This window comes from Mycteria americana, chromosome 1 (genome assembly GCF_035582795.1).
Source record: "Mycteria americana isolate JAX WOST 10 ecotype Jacksonville Zoo and Gardens chromosome 1, USCA_MyAme_1.0, whole genome shotgun sequence".
Taxonomy (NCBI): domain Eukaryota; kingdom Metazoa; phylum Chordata; class Aves; order Ciconiiformes; family Ciconiidae; genus Mycteria; species Mycteria americana.
The window spans coordinates 74,281,916-74,297,347 of record NC_134365.1 but is presented as its reverse complement, the minus strand read 5'-3'; the positions used below and the strand labels follow the sequence as shown (position 1 = coordinate 74,297,347).

At 43.1% G+C, this 15,432-nt stretch overlaps 1 protein-coding gene across 25 annotated transcripts in view; it reads right to left on the bottom strand.

The window, feature by feature from the left end:
* The window catches only part of SOX5 (SRY-box transcription factor 5), a 723,931-nt gene that overhangs the window by 601,100 nt on the left and 107,399 nt on the right, over positions 1-15,432 (bottom strand). For 8 of the 25 annotated variants that reach the window (XM_075506020.1, XM_075506208.1, XM_075506234.1 and 5 more), the window contains one exon: positions 15,204-15,335. The exons of the other annotated variants lie outside the window; for them this stretch is intronic. The gene's annotated coding sequence lies outside the window, so the exon portion shown is untranslated. The remainder of the gene's footprint in view (positions 1-15,203; positions 15,336-15,432) is intronic. 25 annotated transcript variants of the gene reach the window in all.

Sequence of the window (15,432 nt, the reverse complement as noted above, 5' to 3'; positions counted from 1 at the left end):
TGCGTCGGCACAGCTGAGAGTGGAATTCAACCTTATGTACTGCTCATTATCAGAGATGAAGTCAGCTCTTTTGAAAACTCAGCGAGTCTTGAAACCACCCAAGAAAGTGTTCCTCCCCAGAAAGAGACTCCCCAACAAAAAGTGCAAAACTCACGTTTTAGTCATTTTAGTGGTGCTTCTGCAAGAGACAAAAATCAAAAGGAAGGTGCTATGCTCATGCAGTTCATACTCACAAAGTATCATATGTAGTGCTGTGCCTTATGTATGAATACATATATATATGTATGCATGGGTGTATTTTTCTGAGTGGGAGAGGCTGTATTGCAGATGTAGTCAAGTCTCAACTCTGGAATTACTGACACTCACCAGCTACCTCAGACCCTTTACGCTTTCAAGCACCATTTATTGTAGGCAATATTAAAATGTGTGGTTTCTAAAAAGAGCAGCTTTTTCCTCTTCACATTAAAAACAGTAACGAAGAGCTAAAAATCTTTCTTCTGGCTTCTCTTTCTCACTGTATTTCTTTATTTCTTTTATTTATTTATTTATTTATTACTTTGATAGTTAAGCCAAACAGGATGGTAACCTCTTACGACTCACCCAAGGCCAAACAAAAACTGCAGGGCAAATCCGGTACAGAAAACTGATGCTGTGATACCCTCGTGTGAGGGTATTTTAGCCCTCAGGAGACAGGAATGTTAAGCTTTATGCGGTGAAGACAAGACACGCAACTGGCTCCCTCCTTACGCTGCCCCATCACTAGCCCTTATCTCCCACCTTCGAAGCACTGGGCCACGGTCTCTCCCTCTCCAGGAAGCCACGTACAGCCCTGCCCGTGAACCTGGAAGAGAGGAAACAGGCAGGAGGCCACAGCACTGCACTGCAGCCAGAAAGGGGGTCCCCTAGCAAAGCCCCATCTTCACCCACACAAAACTCTGCAGCTGGGGCTCTGCTCTGTGCACACCCCCTTGGCTCAGCGCTGGCGAATGCAGGAAGAGGCATATGCTATGTGTCTGCCCAGCCACCCCATGTGACAACCGCTCCCCTGCAAAGCCACCTTTCTCCTGCGTGGACTGGTGCTGCTGCAGGGGGACACTTTGGGATTCTTTCCAATACTGTTAAATCGAGATATTTGGAGAGTACGGCACTACATGCTCACAGGTACTACTTAATACTGCTGTGGCTTGTAGATGCTGCGTAAGTCTAGGATCACCACGTTACTTCGCTTCGAACACAAACCATAGATCACCATAAGGCATATGACACGCAGTTACTGAATGGCACTGGAGCTTCGTTGAAGTCTGTGGAATTAATATGAGTTATGCTGGTTATGGGTCTGGCTTTTTTAATTTCAATCATTAGAAAATTATGTTCGAGTTGTCAGCATGATGATAACAGTAATGCTAATATACTCTGCTTCTTAGAGTTGACTAAGTGGTGGCCTGTTGTCTGTAAATTAACATGAGGATGTAGAAATAAGACCCTTTTGGAGCATACTCCAAGTTTTGAATGAATTTTAAAGGTTTTCCGCTTACACCAGGTAATCAGTATATTTATTTCTCTGTCAGCAGCTGCTTAGGAGGGCCCCATGTTCAATGGAGACCTATTAGAAGGCACATCCTGATCTCCATCCTCAGCAGTGCATTTCTCTGACATGTAATCCCCATTGCAAAGTTCTAGTAACTCAAAAACAAAGTTTAGATAACTGCAAAAATTGACATTGGGCCTAGAGTTTTTGGTGTTCAACATCCGTATTTTAAACAGGGTTCTTGGAGGGGTCTACTTAAACAAGGCACAGATTTTCAAGTCCTCTCTACGCTTAAGAGCTCCCATTGTGGCCAGCTGCCTACCTACTTGGGACGCTGAAATCTCCACCCATGAAAACCTGGTTTTCAAATCTAGCCTAAATGCAGATGCCAGATTCATTCCAAAGAGGCCAAACTTAAGAACTGCAAGTATCAGCCAAGGAGAGCTGAATGCCTTCAATTCATAATGCTGTTAGCACATGCTGACAAAGTTCATATCTCATCAGTACATAAAAATTGTACCGATTTATCTGTATCAATATAGTCAAAGCTACATAGATGCATTCCAGTATGCCCACGCACCTATTGCTCACCTCTTTGCAAGTAAAGACATGGCTCCACTCCCACTACTGTCTGCAAACCAGCATACCATTTCTGCAAGGTCTATATGTACAACCCTCCATAGTGCCACAGGTACACGTGCCCTGAGTCCATGATGACGGCACTCTCCTTAGGACTCATGGTGCATAACCCCACCAGCGAGATGTCACATCCTTACCCAGAACTGCAATACAATACAAAAAGCACGTATGCCTTCAGCATGTCAGAGAATAAGGTTGTGTTACATGTAAGGAGTCAGAGTGAATTTGTATTCAGGCCATTTCAGTGCCTTCCCCTCAAGTTCTTCTTTGAAAAGAGGCAGTTTCTCTTCCGTTCTTAACGACACCTTTTTCTGGATTTAAGTCCATCGGTCTTCTCCCACCATGCCCCTTCAGTTATTTCTTGAAACAAGGACATGCATTTCCAGTAAGGCCAAAGCAGAGAAGAGGCACGTGTGAGCCCAGCTCATACCCTTTGACTTCCCGTTTCGGTGCAGATTCTGCACGGCTATTCTGGGACTGCCAGAGCCGCGCAGCAGAAAAGCATCAAACATTCAGGGGAATCCCCTTCTGTCACTTTTATTATTCTGGCAAAAAATTAGTGATGATGTGTCTTCTTAGACATGGTACTGGGCAGCAGGGTGTTCTTTATTTTAAGTAAAGGCAGGAAATGAGTAATAGATTTCCTCTGCAGTCAAACTGGGGCTTGAGGCTGGCTGGTTGAGAGAGCTTTAGCCTCTCAATATTTCAACTTTGTGCTAAATGGGGAATAGTAACAATCCCTACTACTTCCATCAGTTTTGCACGTTTCAAGTTCAAAAATATTAACTACCTGTGAGCCTCATCCTGTACCTCTGTAAGGAATATCCTGATCTCACCAGCTGGGAAACCGAGGCCAAGAGAGGTCTACAGAGAAACACGGAGAGGATGAGAAGCCACTGCTCCCTCATGTGGCACTAACTCCTTTTCCCTATGATTTCCCACCATTAATAAAACCAGTTCTGTTCCCCTAGTGGTAAAAATGATGGGATTGCTTTTATATATATATATATATATACACACATCTATATATATGAGACATATATAAAAAAGACATATATATATATATATATATATGCCTCTCTGTTCAGAACAGGTCCAGATGCCCTTGCGATAAAATCCCCACACAGCCACCTGTGCTTTGTTTACATTAGGCCTCCTCCTACCATTACTCCCACTGATGAAGCTAAACAACTGTTAATAAAGTTTTAGTGGGGGAAGATGTTTTTGCAGGCAAAGCAGCTGTTAGCTCACAGCACCAGCTCATGTTTAAAACTCCTCTTTACCTGGATGAGAGCAGCCCAGTTTCTGTGTGTGTTTAATCTTCTAGCAATATGGACAGCGACGGCTTTTTGCCTAGCAGGGCTGAAGAGCCACACCAACCACCTTCTCCATGTAGAAAACCAAGTGAAAGGAAAGAATTAAAGCTAAAGAAGCCAGCAACAAAAACGGACCGCACAACTTAATAATTAACACACTAAGGAGAATCAGACAAGAGGACGATTTCGCAAACAGATCTGGAAAAAAATGAAGTTGTTTCCATTTCAGAGGAATTTGAAATGTTTACTGAACTAGTATCTTAATTCCATTTGGGCAATGACTACTTAAAAACAAAATGTAACAAAATTCTATGGTAGAGCAAGTTAATTTTGACAGTACGGATTTTCTACTGTGACTCTACTTAAACCGATACACACTCCCCGAGACAACACTCTCCTACGTGGAAAGGACACTGATGGCTTTGCAGTTCCTGCCGTACACTTCTGTCTTTTTGGGGTCCTCACTGCTTATCTCCACGCTATTGTTGACTACCTTTATGATCTGACACAACACTTACGCTGCAGGCAATGAGACTAGTATTACTGTCATGTTATTTATTTCCAACTTTGCCACTTAAAAAAAAAAAAATCTTCTTCTATTGAAGTTATGCAAAATACAGAACTTGGAAACATATTAGGCTGATTAACATTTTGATTGACTTCCTCTCAGAAGAGCAGTCTCACTTTCTAACCTTTATAGTCAAGGTGGCAGTCCTATTTTCTACCCTCGTTCTGTTCGACTCTTCCCTGCTGGCACAACCAAATTGGGTCTGTGGGGACTGGATTTGCCCCATTTTCCTCAGAAGGTCAGCTCATGCTGGAGAACAGAGCTCCAACTTCTCCTAAGTGTTTGTACTGGATATGCTTTCCTGCCACTGACTTCCCTTTCCTCAAACTCAAAATTTTAACACACTTCCAGTATTTCTACTAAACAAGCATCACCAGCTTTCAGCTTCTTCCCATCATCAAGAAACCCGCTGAAGTCTCTCAGCTAACCTAAATCTCCTGTTGACCCACAAGCTTCCAACTTACCCTCTTGCTGCTGCTATCCCCAAACCCTGGCTTACTCCCAGTACACTAAATGACGTGGTGAATCTCTATAGGTCACAGGAGACTATGGGGTCCAACTACTCTTGCTGTTTTCCATATAGTACTTTTGGTTCCCTCCTTATGTAGCCATCTTAGAAGGTGAATAAACTAAGAGACAGGCCACCCACGTTAATATACCCTTTATATTTTTCTTACATTAAGTATTCAGTCTCTTTAAATAAGAAAATACGGGCATGCACGCTGTCTCCCATCCACAACAATGCAGGCTGTGAGCACGGCCAGCGTGCAGGGCACAGTGCCATGCCAAGGCAATTATATGGCTTCTGGTGGTGAGAGGCACGAGAGGGAGACTGCTGCCAGACAACCAAGAGCAAGGGCACATCTACCCCCACGTGCATGTGCCAACACGTGTCAGGACTCCGGTAAATTGAAAAGCTGTTGTTGCATATACATTTTGCACTGCTCTGAATGACTGCGATCTGCAGAAGCTATGCAGAACCAGGCCTCCCCAGGAGCCCGTTTATAATAAAGTTTCACTATCTGCTCCTTGGCCACTAGCACAAGCGGGTGATCTGTTTTCCCCAGCAAAGGCGACGTTTCATTCAGGTCCTGTCTCCCTCCTGCCCGCTCTTTCAGCTTCACATATGCTCCAGCATCAGTAGAGCTCAGACAACTCCTAAGACTCCACTGTTGAGGCTGTCTCATCGGGTTTTTGTCCGATTCACAGACACTGCCCATACTCATACGGTTTTTCTTTTTCCTTAGTCTTCTTGCTATCTCTGCTTGGTTTTACACACTCAGCCACTCAGCTATTTCTGAGGAAAACCTGCTTTTCCACTGGCAATGCTCTGTCTTGTGTCAGCCTTCTTCAGTTTTGACTTCGGTGGATCCTGCTGCTCTAGGTCGGTTCAGAGGTGGAGCTGCCAATCTGCCTTTTCCTATGGTACTTTGAAGAGATACCCACTCCCCAAGCTGATGAATAAAAGCAGACACCTTTTTTTCTGAGTTTTCATCTATAAATCAAATTTCTAAATGTTTCTATTATACTTGCACCCAAAGTTTCTTAATTTCTTACTCATTAAGGAAAATTAAATTGAATATGCCAGACTTTAGCTCTGCTTAAAACTTCCATAAACTTTTCATAAAACAAAATTAATACTGTTTTTACCTAAGTTATCGCTACCCAGCATTACCATCTAAAATTGAGGGCTTAAAATAACTCAGTAGTGACCTGTAAGAAAAGCAGGAATTTCAGATTTTGAAGTAAAATTACAGAGATGGAAAGCTGAATTTAATGAAGACATTCAAATGCAAAAATAATGTGTGCTGCATAACAAACGATTCCTAAGAACAAGAACTCATGACTCAGAGACCGTGAACAGGCTCGGGACCGTTTATGTGCCTCGTGTTGTCCAAGCAAGAACAGAATGATGGAATAACCCATGAAATATCTGACACCAATGCCAATTTCACTCAGTAACAAAATACTCGTTGATGTCAGCAACATGCGATGAGGATCATGACCCAATATGTCATTAAAAAACAACAGACCAACATAGAAGCACTGACCTAATGTGGTAGCGGGGTGCCAGTAAGAGCATTGAAATGGTGTCCCCTGCCCAGGTAACTGCAGTATACCTTTTCCATAGCTTGGATGTACTTGGACCGTGGACACACTAATCAATAACCACATCCCTCTCTGTATATGCCATGGTGGGGAAAGAGAGAGGGAGAGTGGAGGGGCATGAGAGTAAGGATCATTTTAATTTTCCCTCATATTTTCTTCTTGTTAAAAAAAATTTGCATAGCCTTGTCTCTACTTCAAAGAGCTCATTTGAAAATCCACATCTAAAACCCATTTAAAAAGAAAGTTAGAAATTACCAGCGAAGCAGAAATCCTCAGTCTCACCACCATGCTTGGTGTCATTTCCCCGTTTGTACTGCTGACCCAGGTCTTTTTTTTTTTTTCCTTCCCCCTTCTCACATCGTGAGCGCTTGACTGTGGCTGCTAGTCAAACATATCCTCAAGGCTCCCAGTGTTGTTCTATAAAAGGATGAACAACCGAAAGACATAGATCAGCAAACCCGCCTCAGGGGTTCTGGGAGGGCCAGTAAGACGAGTACCCCGTTTTAACTGATTAATTCCGAGTAAAATTAAAAAAAAAAAAAAAAAAAAAAGTGAGACTGAGGAATCACCAGAAAGAATTTTCAGTTTCCAGTAGTCTTGTCCACTAAATAAACACAAGCTGGGCTCCCTAAGCTGGGAACCAGGCACACACAGCTGCAATATCAGAAAAAAAATCACTCAAAAAAACCTTTTAAGGGTGAATTCCCTCCTGGGGCTAAAGACCAGCATAAAAAAGCACACCCAACTTTTGTGATTTCTTATCACAAGTCTAGCAAGATTGAGTCTTCCTCTCGAGTCCTTAGTTTCTGGAGCCACCTGATTGCATAGGAGTTATCAGTTTCCATTAAAAGAAAAAAAAAAATTGCTGATGACCTGTAAGTGTTTGCAGGATTATGCCTGTAACGTTCACATGAAATTTAAGTAATACAGGTCTTGTGTTGTCTCTTTAGAAGTACAATGACCTGAAAGTTTAGGTATTACTAAGGTCCTGTTTCTCAAAAGTACTTTCTTAAGTTCCACTAACTTTTACATTGTTGTATTTTTCTTTTTTTCTCTGGTTAACTACAGAATTGCAAGCAGCCAGAAACATTAGTAATTCCTAAAAATAGCCATCCTCTCCTCCTTTCCAAATTTAGAAATATATGGCATTTCTCAGGAAAATGGAGAATTAAAGCATTCACTAAAATAAAGGTGAAGTGTCCTATTTTTGCCTTTTCAGTCAGCTTTTTTTTTTTCCTCTCGACTCCCCTTTTCATCTTCGTATCCCTAATCCTCATTTCCTCGCTCCTATTTTTACTCTGGGGAGTAACTGGCACCATTACTCACACTGTCCAACTCTTTTCAGTTTTCCCTCATTTTCAGTTCATTCATCCCTTGCTTCCTTCCACTTCAAGCTCCTTCTCCCCAGCTCAGCTTTTCCCCAATAAAACTGCCTCAGAGCAGCACGCTTCTCCAGCTCTATTAAGTCCCACTTCAATGATCATAAAAGGGCATAAACATATAGCTGGGAAAAAAAAATTTGAGACTTTTACTGCTGATAAAAAAAAAAAAAATTGGATGACTAATTTATGTATGAAATAAGGTCAGACTCAGTTGGCAGTCTGATGCAAAAGAAGAAACAAACATTTCTGGAGATGCAAAAGGGCTATTTCAACTTAAAGTATTTCAATTCTTCGTTTCCAGAGGCTTTGCTTAAAAATTCTTTACTTAAACACACCCTCAGTAAGGTTCTGAAGGATTTATGATCCTAAACACAAAAGAAAGCTTTCATTTTTGGTTCTGTAAAATAACTTCTGTTCAGCTGAAACAAAAGATCTTCCCCCCACCCAAAAAAAGAACCTTCTCCAAAATGTTTTTATTTGATGTGAAGTAACTGTAATCCTCAGACCAATCAGCAAATTGAAAAACCTACTTTTGTGTAAAGTGTTCTGGATCCCTTTGGGATGAAGGGCACTGTATCAGCCCTTGAAATAATTAACCAACATTTAAGGAATGCCAAATGAGCCTCTGCATTACGTGTTAGATCTTCCTACCTTCCAAACACTATTAATGTTAAGGGAACTGTATCTGTGACTCCAATGGATGACAAATCATTCTTCTTTTTCTAAATATTTCCTTGCCACTGTGCCATCCCTTGATCTACTATCTTCCCACCACCAACACCCTCTCCCTTCTTCCAGACATTTATTGCTTGTGTGACGATGACATCTTTTCCGTCATCCCCTTGACGAAACTTGACCCAGCTCTCTGGAAGCATCTCCTAATGCCCACCTCCTTTCTCCACCCTTTTAGGGAAGCCGCGGCACTGCGTGGAGGAGAGCTGGTGCATCCCTACTCATCACTCTTCTCCTCTCCTCCCTCAGGTGTCCTCCGCTCCCACACCAGCACACTGTAGACTTCCCTTTCTTCCACGGCGTCGCCTGAGCGTGGGGCCGAGATCAGCAGCTGGCCGAGCCACGGCCTGAGCATCCCCAGCAGAAACCCTGGCGTTTCCACCCTCATACAACCGCTGATGTACTTTCAGGTCCTTCAGCGAGTTTGTGCCTTGGCAGCTGGCTTCATAACAACCCAGCCTGGAAACCTCAACTGAAATAAAAATGAGCACAGAGAAGAGTACCGGCCCTTCATTTCCCTGAAGAGAAGTCAACATGCCAACATCCATACCTCCTACCTTTACTGATGTAAACTGAAATAATTTCACCTTTAATTTCCAGTCTCATTTCTCATTTTACGCGCTACCAAAGCTCAGTCAAACAAAAGGTATACTTACCAGCACCAGCTCTTAACTGTTTGTCCCTGGGACTCCCTCTCCTCTGCTCTCGCAGCAGACCTGTCTGGTGAGGCTCCTTAACGGCCCGCTCCTTCCCTCACAGATACCCTCCGTCCAGCCCACTTGGAGCAGACGAGCACAAAACGCTGTCCCTGAACAGAAGGAAATTTACTGGATAGCCAGTAATTATCAGTGAATATTACCAATCCCAGAGAGGGCAAAGAAATCTCTGTTACAAAATCAAAGCATGAAAGTGCAGTCCTTTGTGTAACAGGGAGAGGGAAAGGTAACTTTTCTAATTGAAAATTAAAGCAAGAAGCACGATACTAGCAAAGTATATTTATTGTGTTAACGTACCATTTGTCTTCTGGGCAAGTTACTAAAGGTCATTTGTTCTTCATGGCAAGTGTTGAAAATAGTTTATGTTGTGGGTCTAACTTAAAGGAACAATGTCAAAACCCTCAGGCCCAAAATGACCTTTTTATGCCAACACAGAGATCTAAATCTCTTACTGAGGATAGTGGTGATGTTTGCATTTCCCTCTCTCCCCCTCCCTTCTCCTTCTAACCCCCCCTCCCCTTCACATGAAATACCTCACCACAGAAGACAGCACGGACTGCAAAGGTAATGTGCCCACTCCACACCTCATGCTGCTCATCCCTTGCTCTGCCCATCCTGCCAGACACCCAAGACAAGCAGCTTGCTGATGTGCCTGGCTCCCAAACCGCCCTCCAACCAAGTGAAAGGTAGCGCATTTGTGAGCGAGAGAAAAGGGAGGGGAAGGTATCAGACCTACCCTCGCCTCCTGGAAGAAAAGGAGCACATGCTGCCATGTGCTCCAGAAGGTAGGACATGGTGACACGGTCGGCTCTTGTTTCAAAAACCTGCGACGATGCTGTGTTCCTGCCTAAACAGAGCCTCTTGGGGTCACATCTAGCTGCTTCTCTCAGGAGGGCCTGGCTGTAACAGGGGGAGGATCAGTGTTGCTGAGGCGCTGCCGACGACATAAAAAAACACACGCACGTATGATAGACACACAGAGAGGCAGACACATCACAGAATCACAGAATCACAGAATCGTATAGGTAGGAAAAGACCTTTAAGATCATCAAGTCCAACCGTTAACCTAACACTACCAAGACCACCACTATACCGTGTCCCTAAGCACCTCATCCAAACGTCTTTTAAATACTTCCAGGGATGGCAACTCAACCACTTCCCTGGGCAGCCTGTTCCAATGCTTGATAACCCTTTCAGTGAAGTAAAATTTCCTAATATCCCGTTTAAACCTCCCCTGGCTCAACTTGAGGCCATTTCCTCTTGTCCTGTCACTTGTTACCTGGGAGAAGAGACCGACCCCCACCTCTCTACAACCTCCTTTCAGGTAGTTGTAGAGAGCAATAAGGTCTCCCCTCAGCCTCCTTTTCTCCAGGCTAAACAACCCCAGTTCCCTCAGCTGCTCCTCATCAGACTTGTGCTCCAGACCCTTCACCAGCTTCGTTGCCCTTCTCTGGACACGCTCCAGCACCTCAATGTCCCTCTTGTAGTGGGGGGCCCAAAACTGAACACAGTATTCGGGGTATGGCCTCACCAGTGCGAGTACAGGGGCACGATCACTTCCCTACTCCTGCTGGCCACGCTATTTTTGATACAAGCCAGGATGCCATTGGCTTTCTTGGCCACCTGGGCACACTGCTGGCTCATATTCAGGCAGCTGTCAACCAACACCCCCAGGTCCTTCTCCGCTGGGCAGCTTTCCAGCCACTCTTCCCCAAGCCTGTAGCGTTGCATGGGGTTGTTGTGGCCCAAGTGCAGGACCCAACACTTGGCCTTGTTGAACCCCATACAATTGACCTCAGCCCATCGATCCCACTTGTCCAGGTCCCTCTGTAGAGCCTTCCCACCCTCAGGCAGATCAACACTCCCACACAACTTGGTGTCATCTGCAAACTTACTGAGGGTGCACTCGATCCCTTCATCCAGATCATTGATAAAGATGTTAAACAGAACTGGCCCCAACACCGAGCCCTGGGGAACACCGCTTGTGACCGGCCGCCAACTGGAGTAAACTCCATTCACCACCGCTCTTTGGGCCCGGCCATCCAGATACATAGATGGATTTGAATATGAAGTTCAAGGCTCTGAATGGTTGCGGACTGGCAAAACAGCTGGAGCCTCACGTGATAATTTAAAACACAGCCCATCTGTACTAGTGCACAGATGCTCTCTCTTAAGTGTTAGTGTAAGATCAATGTGGTGGCCTCATCCTCCTGCTCCGTGTTGTCACATTATCCTCAAGTCTCTAGTCTGAGAGTATTGTGAGCTCCTGCAGATGTGGGACACAAAAAGACACCAAACAGCACTTCAGAAGAAGGAACTACGATATACGCATCGTGGAACTGTAAAGACCTTCTCACTTCCGAGGAGACAATCCTGCTGCACTGGGTGAGGCTGCACCACTGCTGCCTGCATTGCTGCCACTCTCTTCTGCGGGTGAAGAGAGACTTTCTGTTCTCCACAGCCGTCATTCCCACGCTTCTGAGCCACACCTGCGATTTCTGACATACGATACATCACATGCATGAGACATACGAGAGTACAGGCAACATGTCATGTTCTCCTACCCCACGCATCCCCCACAGGGCTCCATGTAGAAGATACGCCTTTTCCAGGCTGAATCCCTCAAGGTGAACACCTCCCATGAACTAACGCTGAGCAGGCTTAGCATAACCTTTCAGAAGGCACCCAGCACTTTGCAGGATTTAAATGCAAAAGCCTCAAAAAGGCAAAGCTCATTTTCCTGAATTCCCAGCTCTGGCTGCCATTTGTGACAGACTTCACACATTTATGTGCTGCCCTGTCACATTTGGGTGGCAAAAAAATGGCAAAGTATAGATGCCGTGACAAGTAGATGAGACATGTTTTTCCTCTTTAGTGTTCTTAGGCTCAGATTTCCCTTCAACACATAGAGGAAGAGAAAAAACCCTTGGGGCAGACAGAAACAGTTTAAGAGTTTAGTTACTTGGTAATTGTGAAAAGGATTTTAAAAAATTAAAAATTAAAACATTATGAAATATAGAGCAACCTTGGCCTTTCTGAAATTCTAAGTGGAGACTTTCACATGCGTAGACTAATGTAATAAATAAAAATATGCACAGGCATATATTCTAATACATATTTTTATTCACAGATCTTATGACTGAATTTCTATATTAGATGCATGAACTACATTAACGAGTTTCCTGGATACATTTTTTCGTTTTCAGTTGGTTGGAAAGACTTGTAGAGAAAAATATAGTAACAATTCAGCCAAGATTATGGTTCCTGGTTATGATTCCTACCATATTTATCTAATATTTATTTTCCTTAATGTAAGGATCCAAGAGCAAACTAGTTATCTGACTATCTAATAGGTCCTCTTGGAAGGCGATGGGAAATCCAACTATATTTAATACTAGCCATACACTTTAAAAAACAAACAAAAAGGTGCTATGGCTAAGGGTGGGAGATTTAAGCAGGATACCATATCCGCATCAAGTCTTACATAGTGGTGATTCTTGTTTTGATTTTGCACTTGATGGTGGGTATTAACGTTACAAGAGAAATACTCAGCTCACAGATGGAAAATCTCCCAGGGCCCCTGCGAAGCCTCTACAAGAGCAGTCATCATCAGACTTTTCAGGGTTCATTGGTTGGCTCACAAATGTATGAAATATTGCCCCGTAAAACACATATAAATAAATAAACCTACAATTAGATTTACCCACACAGACACTGTTTGTTTCCTTTTTGCAATGAGTATATGCACTTTTATTAGTCAAAAGTAAGTATTGACACACAACAAGATTTAAAGTCAGAGTTACCACTTGGGTGGTATCCCCTTGACTCAGACATGTCGCAGGATTTCCTTTAATGGGCAAATTACAGACTTCAGTAAACTCTGTCCTACACAGCTGTAGTTAACACCAAGTATCTAATAGTAACTCTGACCTTAATCAAGCTTCAGTATGGAAATTTTATTTCACTTTAATCTCCTGTGTCTGTTTCAAAGCAGAATGTCCAAGTCAAATCCAAGGGCTGAAAATAGGTTATTTTAAATTGTGAGATATTAAATATTCTAGCTGAAATCTTGGCTCTTTTGAATTCCACAGCAAATATCCCATTCACTTCAATACTGCCAAGATTTTTACCATGGAGAATAGCCTGGAATTCAGTTTGTAAAGGTGAAGCAATAAAGAGCCTGAATCAACTCCCACTGAAGTCCATGGACAGACTCCTATTCACAGCAATGGAGTGGATCAGACTCTAAGCCCATCTTGGCAGAGCTAGGAGCCATACCCTCACAGATAGTGAAAGAATTGTTGTAAATGCCAGACAGAATTAGGAAGTACAAGAACACCCAGTACTTTATACGGTGTTTTACAAGAAGTTCAAAGCTTTAAACTGGACATAAAGTTAAACAAATTGCAATTAGATTAAGAATCAGTCATTTCAATGTATTAAAAACCCAAGCTAAGTTTTCCTGTAATGCTTGAAGTAGGCAGAGCAGAATAACAATTTACTTAAATGTAAAAGTAAACCTGTAAGAGAGAGAGACAGAAAGACAGAAAATGGAATAAACTCGGGGGGGGGGACAAAACAAAACAAAACAAAACAAAACAAAAAAACCCCCATAAATTAAAGAATTAACTCTAGCTTTCAGTGATGGCTCTAGGATTTCATCTATGTTTTTGGCTTCTATGTACACTGTAGTGAATCACGCCGCATTGAAAGACGAAAAATGCTCACGACTGGATTAGAAAGAACAATTCATAATTGACATTGCCATGAAAAATGTTTGCAACACAGAATTAGGTTTCCAACCTTGGCCTATTAATTTAATCTAAAACATAGGAACAGCTATCAAGAATATTTCACATAGATTGGCTTTGCTTGCAAGGGTTTACCTGTGGCAAAGTAAACTCCGCTGTTGTGTTATTTTGTGGGACCTGCCCTTTCATGATATTGGTAGGACTGCATTCAAACCTGACCAAGCAAGTGGCCACATGCTTGGAATTTGTTTATTGCTTTTTATCCTACTCTCCATAACAAGTTAATTGCTTTGAAACAATGCATTATAGACAGCAATGGCTACAGTATGCAGTTGAGACGTGACAGCAATGAAATGAAAGGAAAAAAGACATGTGGAAGGAGGATGGATTGAAGAAAGGCAGAGGGGCAAAACACTATGAGTACCAAGTCTATCATTTGTATCTTATTAGGAAATGCACGATCCCTATGAAGATCTAACATGTATGTGCAAAGAACACTTCTTCCGGAACATGCTGTAAACAGCAAGTAAACTCTTCCAGCTGGGATCAGTGTGCTGCTTAAAGACCACAGAGGGACTATAAACTCAAAGCAGCCTGCAGGACGGGGAAAGCAGAGATCCCACTTGCTTCGTCTGCACTGAACAGCAGTATGATCCACGCAGAGCCCTCTGCAGACAGACCGGTGAAAGGCAATCCCATCTGATGTGAAGGCAGAGCAAAGATGCAGTACAGGAGAATTTTTCAGGGCTAGTGGTATAGGCTGTCAGTCCTCACATCAGCTTGGGAACTATTCATAGAATCACAGAATATCTCAAGTTGGAAGGGACCCATAACGATCATGGAGTCCAACTCCCTGGTCCTCGCAGGACTACCTAAAACTAAATCATATGACTAAGAGCATTATCCGGATGCTCCTTGAATTCTTGACAGGCTTGATGCCTTGACCATTTCCCTGGGAAGCCTGTTCCAGTGACCCACCACGCTCTCAGTGAAGAACCTTTTCCTAATGTCCAGTCTGAACTTTCCCTGACATATTGCAACAAAAGAGGAGGCTGTGAACACAATCTAGAGGTTTATTTTATTGTTTCACCCTTTTTGCTCGTAGCTTGGTTTCCAGTTTTGTAATCAAGAGCGTTACCCATTGCTCCATTAGATTAAAAGGACACGTTCTTCCTGTTAATCTCATCCAACATTTTAAAGCAAGTGTTGGTCAACCTGATAATTTGGATACTTTCACTTTCCTTAAGGGTAAGAAGTGCATACAGAAGCACCACTGCAGACAAAACTTTTGAGAGCCTGAAGCACGCAACAAGCATAGAATCCCAGGAACCTGGTACATCACCCACTCAGCTGAGAAATTCGAACAAATGCCCAGCACTACCAAGTAACACAACATATAAAGAAGTCTCCTCTGGCACGCTTTCAGCAGCAGCCCTGGTTAAGGCCAGGGACAACTTTGTACCTTGATTCTCCATGTTGACTCCCTAGAGGAAGAAGGACACAAGCCCAATTTCCCATGAAAGAGATGATAGCGCACACTGGTACCCAGAGTGAGATAGATGTAGGCGGCCAAGAATCCCATCTGAAGAATCCACTGAAGGACAAAAAATGAAAAATGTAGAACTCCATAAAAGGAATGCACCACGCTAACAAAGTCAACCAGAAAGGGCATAGGGGAAATTTAGACAGCT